This window comes from Myotis lucifugus, unplaced genomic scaffold (assembly GCF_000147115.1).
Source record: "Myotis lucifugus unplaced genomic scaffold, Myoluc2.0 scaffold_303, whole genome shotgun sequence".
Classification (NCBI taxonomy): Eukaryota; Metazoa; Chordata; class Mammalia; order Chiroptera; family Vespertilionidae; genus Myotis; species Myotis lucifugus.
In genome coordinates, this window is record NW_005871351.1 from 1,226,212 (window position 1) to 1,234,080 (window position 7,869).

The following is a 7,869-nucleotide window of genomic DNA, read 5'->3' on the forward strand; positions in this document are numbered from 1 at the left end:
GATGTAGGCGAAAAATTAGAATTAATGAAATACAGTGCTTGAAAACCACCAGACTCCATGTTCCGTACCTAGTACTGGTATATTCTGAACTTCCTGCTAAAACTAAATTATACTTCATAGGCTATTTGGAGAAAGGAGGTTTTTAGTTGCAATTTTCAAGGAGAAAAATGGAAGCAGGCTGAGTCATAGCATTAGAATCAAGGAAACTGAGACCTTGACTTTAGAAATATCTCTAAAGAGTAGAATAATATAATTCCCCTCAACTTGTGTGTGATCACTCACAAACATCTATGAATGAGAGAACTACATATACATACATACAAACATACATGCACACACATATATTTAAATTGCAGACTTTCTACAGTTCCAGGGACCTAGCATAAAGCTCAATGATGATTTCTTGTTTGAAAGAATAGGATCACATTCAATGAGTTGGGCCCAGTTTGGGGTGAGGGGTAGTAGAGATTTTTGTAGACTATTCAGAGTTTAAAAACAAGGATACCTTGATGGCTCGCATGGTTTATTTCACTAAACTTTGCTTTGATATGGTAGCTAGAAATGGGCCTTTCCTTGGGAAACATTAAGAGTGGACAGAGCACCTAACCAGTTTGGCTCAGTGGATAGAGCGTCGGCCTGTGAACTCAAGGGTCCCGGGTTCAATTCCGGTCAGGGGCATGTACCTTGGTTGCGGGCACATCGTCAGTAGGGGGTGTGCAGGAGGCAGCTGATCGATGTTTCTCTCTCATTGATGTTTCTAACTCTCTATCCCTCTCCCTTCTTCTCTGCAAAAAAAAAATCAATTAAATATATTGTTTAAAAAAAAGAGTGGACAGAGCTTTAGATTGTATCTTAGTCTATTCTTTAAGACTGAGATCTATACAAAAAGTCTTAGAGGCCCATTATATGTCTTGCATAGAAATATAACTTCTGCTTGAAGATTTACAGCCCAATGACCACTCGTAATTATTAACGGGAATGATTCTATAATGCTCCTTGGGGATTTATGATGGCATTATGCAGCCGGTTTGAGTGTTAAGGATTTAGACATTTCTTTATCTAGACACACTACTAAATTTCCTGACAGGTGCAGATGTGCCTCTCTCTTACATTTGTATTAATCATAATAGGATTGTGTTCATGAGGAACAGTATAGGACTTAAAGTGTAGAGTTGGAGCCACCTTCATCTGAGTCCTTGGAAAATCTAGAAATATGCAGCCCTCTTTAGTGAAGGCAGCCTGATTTAAAAGAGACACACTTGTATTTTATCCTTCTAAGGGATAAATCTTAATTGATAGGAAGAACACGGCCATTAGAAATTTATTGCTGAAGCATATAAAATGCTTAATATAAAATTTAGAAGCCCAGGGGTTTCTGGAAGCATATGTTAATCGCTAATTTCAGGGGAGAAAAAAGATTTCATCACCTGGAAAAATGTCAAGTATCAAAAATTGTCCTTTCTTTTAAAAATTGTTGATATTTTACAGTTCAGGCTATAAAAGGCCAGGTTGAGGGCAGGGGAAGGGGAGGTGGAAAGCTGTCTTTCTCTAACCTTGGTGCTGAACAGTTAGGCAGGACAATGAATGAAGACCAGATGTCAATACACTTTTACTTTTCTACTTGGGACTTGATCAGTGTACCCAGTACTGTTATTATTAACTTTTCTGCAACAGTTACTGTTGTCCCCAATCTTGGTAAAGTTGGATACCCACAAATAAATTCTGGAAGAGATTTAAGAGAAAGAGATGGTCTTTACCTTTGTATTTTTACAGAGAAGAGAAAGAAAACAACCATGAGATGAAAAATACACCAGTCTGTTCATAACTGTCAGTTCCTTCATGGTATTGTTCAAATACTGGCAAGGTAACACCTGCTACATTATCTTTCTTTGCTCGGATCTTCACTTGGGCTTTATTCACATTTTGGATAACTGTGGTGCTGAGGTCCCCTGCTGTGAACTTGGCCTCAGCAAGTGAAAAGGCAGCTTCTCTCATCACTTCACCCGTCAACATTTCAGTCTCTACAATCTTCTTTAGGATCTGTTGAAATTGAAGAGCTAAGGCATCAGGTTTTTTCTTCAGGAGGTTTCGGCCCATCTGTGCTCCTTTTAATTGAGCCTTCATGATGGTCTGTGCCATTTGTGAGAGAAAGATTTCAATTCGGTCTTTGCCTGACGTTCTGACCATGACTGTTTGGCTCTGGTTCCGGGCCAAGCAGTCGTGGTTGCCACAGACCCAGCCAGAGCGTCTTCCTCTCAGCTGAGGTCTTTGTTAGACTGCATTGCAACTCAGTTCCCCCTTCTACACAATACTGTTTCCTTCTCTGTTTTCCTGTCCTTTCCGTAGGTATTGACTCAAAGAAATCTCTGCCTCAGAGTGTGATTTATCTAGAGAAAGTGTATTGTCAGAATATGGTTAGAGTTATTGAAGTATCCTAAGCTAAGGGACAGAAAAAAGTTTTTCAAGTTCTGAAGCTAGAGGGAAGTTTTTACACTAAAGAAACTAGGGAGAAAGCTGTGATGATCAGAATGATTGGAAGGTAGTATAGTCGTACACTGGGGTTGAAGATCCTTGAGGGAAGATATTTTTGTCTGTTGGGTTTACAGACACTACTAGTATCCTCAATGGCTAATTAATTCCTGAAAGTTTTTTTTTTTTTAAAGAGAGTATAAAAGGGTATCTTGTGGAACTCAAGAGCAAAAAATGCAAATTATTGCAGTATGGCACTGGAATGATAACATTAAAAAGCCACTAGTACTATTTCTCATTCTCTTCTTACTAGTGGCCTGGTGCATGAAATGCATGCACATTAAAAGGGAATTAAATAGAGGAAATATTTTAATATTGCTATTTGCCCCTTCTCTATCATAGAAGTGTCAGAGATGAAAGAAAATTAGTAAGATGTATATGAAAATCTCCCTCCTGTCAGAGTCTGGGGTGCACCGTGGGACCCAGAGTCAAGTCTCCCCACACCTGTGCACTCTGAGAAATCACTTGAGACCCAGACGGGGCCAGCCTCACCCCCACTGGGCAAGACCCAGACCTGGCCGACCGCACACCCTTTAAGCCCCCCCTCCCCCCAGCATCACGTCAGTGCTGGACAGGGACGCATGCAGGCAGCATCACATTAGCACTGGGCAGCCCTCTGCACACCTCCATGGGGGGCCGCCCCCAGGCCAGGCTGCATGGCGACCCTTCGCAAGCCCCGGGCCAGGCTATGTGGCGGCCCTCCTAGTGATAGCAGTCCCCGCCCACCCACTCCTGCTCTGCATGCTGCCTGCTGAGCGGTCATGACATGACTGTGTCCAGGATAATTTGCATATTCCTCTATTATTAGTATAGATTGGGTCCATAGATTTTTGGGGGGGTCTGCTCTTCAGGTTCACATGGCTGGATATTCTTTCTTCAGACTCCTTAGTATACAAGTGAGTTTATACAAAGGGATTAGCTAACTTTATCTCAGGCCTGACTTTAAATTTCTGAGAAACAACCTGATTGATCTCCCTTTTTCTCCAATTAGCTCTAGCCAGGAGGAAAGGGCTTAGGAATTCCTGGAAAACATGAATAATAGTGCACTGGATTGTTTTAAAAAGTAGACTATTTTTAGAACAGTTACAAATTCACAGAAAATAAGTTAGAAGACAGTACCAAGAATTCCCATATACCAATTTTACTTATTATTAACATCTAACATTAGTATGGTACATTTGTTATAATATTATTTTAAGTATATACTTTATTCAGATTTCCTTAGTTTAAACCTATTGTTCTTTTTATGTTTCTGATTCCCACATTACTTTAGTAGTCATATTTTTTAGGCTACTCTTGACTGTGATAGTTTCTCAGACTTTTCTTGTTTTGATGACCTTGACAGTTTTGAGTACCACTTGTGAGTTATTTTGCAGGATGCCTTTCTATTGGAAGTTGTCTGTTTTTCTCATAATTAGCTGGGGTTTTTTGTTTGTTTGTTTTTTGTTTTTTATATGTGCTTTTTGTGTGTGTGCGGGAGGGGAGGAAAACCACAAGATTAAAGTACAATTTTCATCTCATTCTATCAAGGTTACATACTATTAACATACTTTTCACTGTTGATGTTGACCCAATGACTTGACCAACATGTTTGTCAGTTTTCTCCACTATAAAGTTAATCCCTCCACGCTGCCTCTTCAATATCATAGTCTTTGTCAGAAAGTCACTATATACATCTCATACTATGGGATTTTTGTACCTTCTCCCAGAGGTCAAGTTGTTATCTCCTTAACTATTTTGAATTTTTCTTCATAGAATATTTGTCCCATATCAAGATTCTAGTGTACCCAATTATTTATTAATATAGTATGGATATATGGATATATATTTTATATTTTGAGTTATAATCAACACTACTTATTTACTAGGTTATTCAAATTGTTCCAATTTTGCCTTTAGGAGCTATTTTCATTGGTCTCTGTGTTCCTGTGACATAGTCCCATCAATGTGGGTTTTTAAAAAAATTATTTGCTTGTAGCAATTTCTTAGTTTCTGTAATGGCAGCATATTTTGTATAGTTCCAGCCCAGTGCTACTATCAACCACTTCTCCAAGGAAATCTGGTTTCTTTTATTGGAAAGTAGTAAATCAATCAAGATATGGTGCTAGGGATAACTTCTCAGCTAATAGAGTAAAGAGCCACACACATATTTATGTATTTAACCATTGGTATCGATATTAATCCAAACATGAGTTTACACTGATGTCTCTAAATCTAGTCTACTATCACATAGATTATTCTAGCCTCTTAACCATTGTTTATCTGCAAATTAACACTATAACTTGAGAAATCTGACTCCTACATGTGCCATCTGTTTACTTAATTGTTGAGTTCCTTTATACATGTATAGCAGTATCAAAATTGTTCATCTCTTTCCTCATAGGAAATAATTTTTCAACTAGGGTACCGTGCTTATGTTTAGTTTCTTTTGCCTTTAGTCTTACGCATTTCAATACTTTCCCCCGCAAACACCATTCAATAAGGTTGTTTCACAATTAGATATGATTAATCAATCTGCATTCCTTCCTCAGATTTCCTGACCTCCTAAATGAGTTTTTTTTAAATATTCATATGTTAAAGTTCACTATTTGTGCTGTTTAGTCATGTGGTTTTTGGCTAAGATTTATTGTCACGCATTCACCATTAAAATACCACACAGGATAGTTTTATGGTAGCATGCACTATATTTCATCTATTTAATTCTCACTATTCCATGAGCACATAGTTTTGATTGTGCCCCAAGTTTTGCCTTCTCTGAAATGTAATGTTTTGAAAGTGACCAAACCCAATCTTCTAACTCTGAGGAATAGAGTTGAAGAAATGCACAAACCTCACATTGAGAGCGCAATAGAAAAAGTGTTTTGGGGAGTCAGCCACATTTCCATAAAGCAAAGGGAGTAAATGGCACACATTCTCAGGAAATATTAATAAAATTGCTATCCTAAGTAGATGGCCACAATGTCCCAGTAGAAGGGTTTGAGATGGTAGGAAATTGGATCTGAGTACAAGATGTATAGAATAATATGGGATAAGTGACTGAGTTGTTTGATAATGGAGGTAATTTGGCTCCTGGCAATGACTCAGATAAAGAGGAAAATGAGAATGGGATTAGTCCATGGAGTCTCTGTGTAGAAAGTGAGCCACAAGATCTTATGATATGGCTCAAAAAACTTTCCTTAGAGGCATGATGTACTGTGGGACCACATATCTCAAGATTGTACATCTTAAGAAGGCAGCTCCTTGAGTTTTAGTATCATATAAAAGTATCAACTGACATGTAGTATAACTATACATTTCCTAGTCAGCATTTTGGTTTCTCAAGGAAGAAATATTGCATAGAGTTTACAAGTTTAAGTTGTAGACTCAGACATATCTGGTTTCAAATCGGGATTGCTGTTCTTTCTGTGTTTGTTACAGCTACACAGCCTTGAACTCTCCAAGTCTCAGTTTTTATCCTTTATAAAATAAGTATATTAATAGTATATCATTCATATGATTTTTGTGAAGATTAAATGACCTAATTCATTCAAACCAACTTCGCAAAGTGTCTTGCACATTGCAAGACAACACTAATTCTACGACTATTATTATTACAGTCTTTTTAAACTCAGCAAATTATGAATTTTTTATTCATTTCAATCTTTGTCATTCTAGATTTAAAAATACATTGATTTTTTTCTGTTAAGAAAGGATATTATGGAAAAAGTAATTTAGTCTCTCCATTGGCCCCCAAGAAGCCTATGAGTCTTTGCACAACAGGAAAATTATTCATTCTGAATCCATCTCACATCATCTTTCCCAGTTTGCCTAACTGCATCTTCCAGATTCTTTGAAAACTGTATGAGAACTTGTGGCACTATTTTCATTATCATATGTTTTAGCTAAAAGTGAATTCAAGATAACCTCTATACCAGAAAGTATTTGAGTTTAAGAAATTAACATTATTCCTTGGTAAATTTTTAAATCTTTGTTATTTTTAAAAACAATCTCAATTAAAAATTTATTAAGCAGAAATTTATTAATCAATAGGTTTATAAATGAATAATGAATCTTATTATCACATTTAAATGTTATTATGGACAGTGACTCTCAGAATTAAGACTCAGACTATATTCAACCTCCTTTGTGGTCACACACACCCTTGGTTAGAACATTCCAGCCAGGCTAGGACTCTCTCTCTGGTTTTCAATTCTCAGCTTTTTACTACCTGGCCAAGATGATAACATTAATGTAACTTCAATGTAATTTCACACAATTACTCCACTTGGTCCTCACAACATTTCTATTAAATTGGCTAGAGTACTAATTAGCATTTATATTAAACACAGAAAGGGAAATTGGGCTTACAAAATTAAGAAACGTGTTCAAGGTCACATGGCTAGTAAATGGTAAGGCTGGAATTAAAATTTAGGTCAATTAAAATCTAGACAGAGCAAAATGTACTCACTGTAACATATATCCGTGATATAAGGAATACCTGTGACACACAGGGAGAAGTCTGTATGTGTATGGGAAAAGGTGGGATATAAGGTTTTATGAGACAGACATGGAAAAATAAATTAAAACATATCATATTTTAAAGTGGAAATCATTGATACAGCTCTCAATTAGAATACTCCACACTGCAAGAGTGAAACAATGGCTCCAGAAATTTTTTGTGAGCATGTGGGTTGCTCAGAAGTCCAAATTATGTAAGTTAACATTTGTGTAAATTCACTAACATGTTCAATATACTGCATGGTTTACTCAAATAATTCTTTAAATATTATTTTTTAAACCCCAGTAATTAGCAACATCAAAAATATATATTCTGATTAAAGACTGTCAGTCCGTATCCCCTTGTTAGGTGTGTTGTTAGTGACCATCAACAGTTTGATGGAAGTATTTGGATCTGGTAAAAGTAGATGAGCCTTGGTTTTAAAATCACATCCTTAATAATTTTTACATAGAATGTTGGCTAAAGTATTCTTCGTTTGTAAAATGAGGATTAATATGCCTACACTGCAAGGTCAGTGGTCAGGATAGAATGGCCAATCCTTACTTGTGTTATATGATCCTTAGATGTAGATCTTACTTACCTGTGGTTGTGTCTCCATATTACATCTTAGACTAGTATCCTATAGGATGCACCTGAGGATAAACCAACAAAGCTTACAGAATGATTTACCAATAGATAACACTGAAGATTTCTTTAATTTTTATATTTAAAACATCTAAAGAAAACACCTCTATATATTCAAAGTATTGGGAAATCATCTTGCAAACGAGAAAGCCTGAGAATTGGAGGAAAATCTGATATGTATATTTTATGCTAAGAAACAAGAGATATTCATGAAGATC

At 36.6% G+C, this 7,869-nt stretch overlaps 1 pseudogene; it reads right to left on the reverse strand.

Moving 5' to 3' along the window:
- Nucleotides 1-1,609: 1,609 nt before the first annotated feature.
- On the reverse strand, nt 1,610-2,187 carry LOC102431190 (annotated as a pseudogene).
- Nucleotides 2,188-7,869: the final 5,682 nt, after the last annotated feature.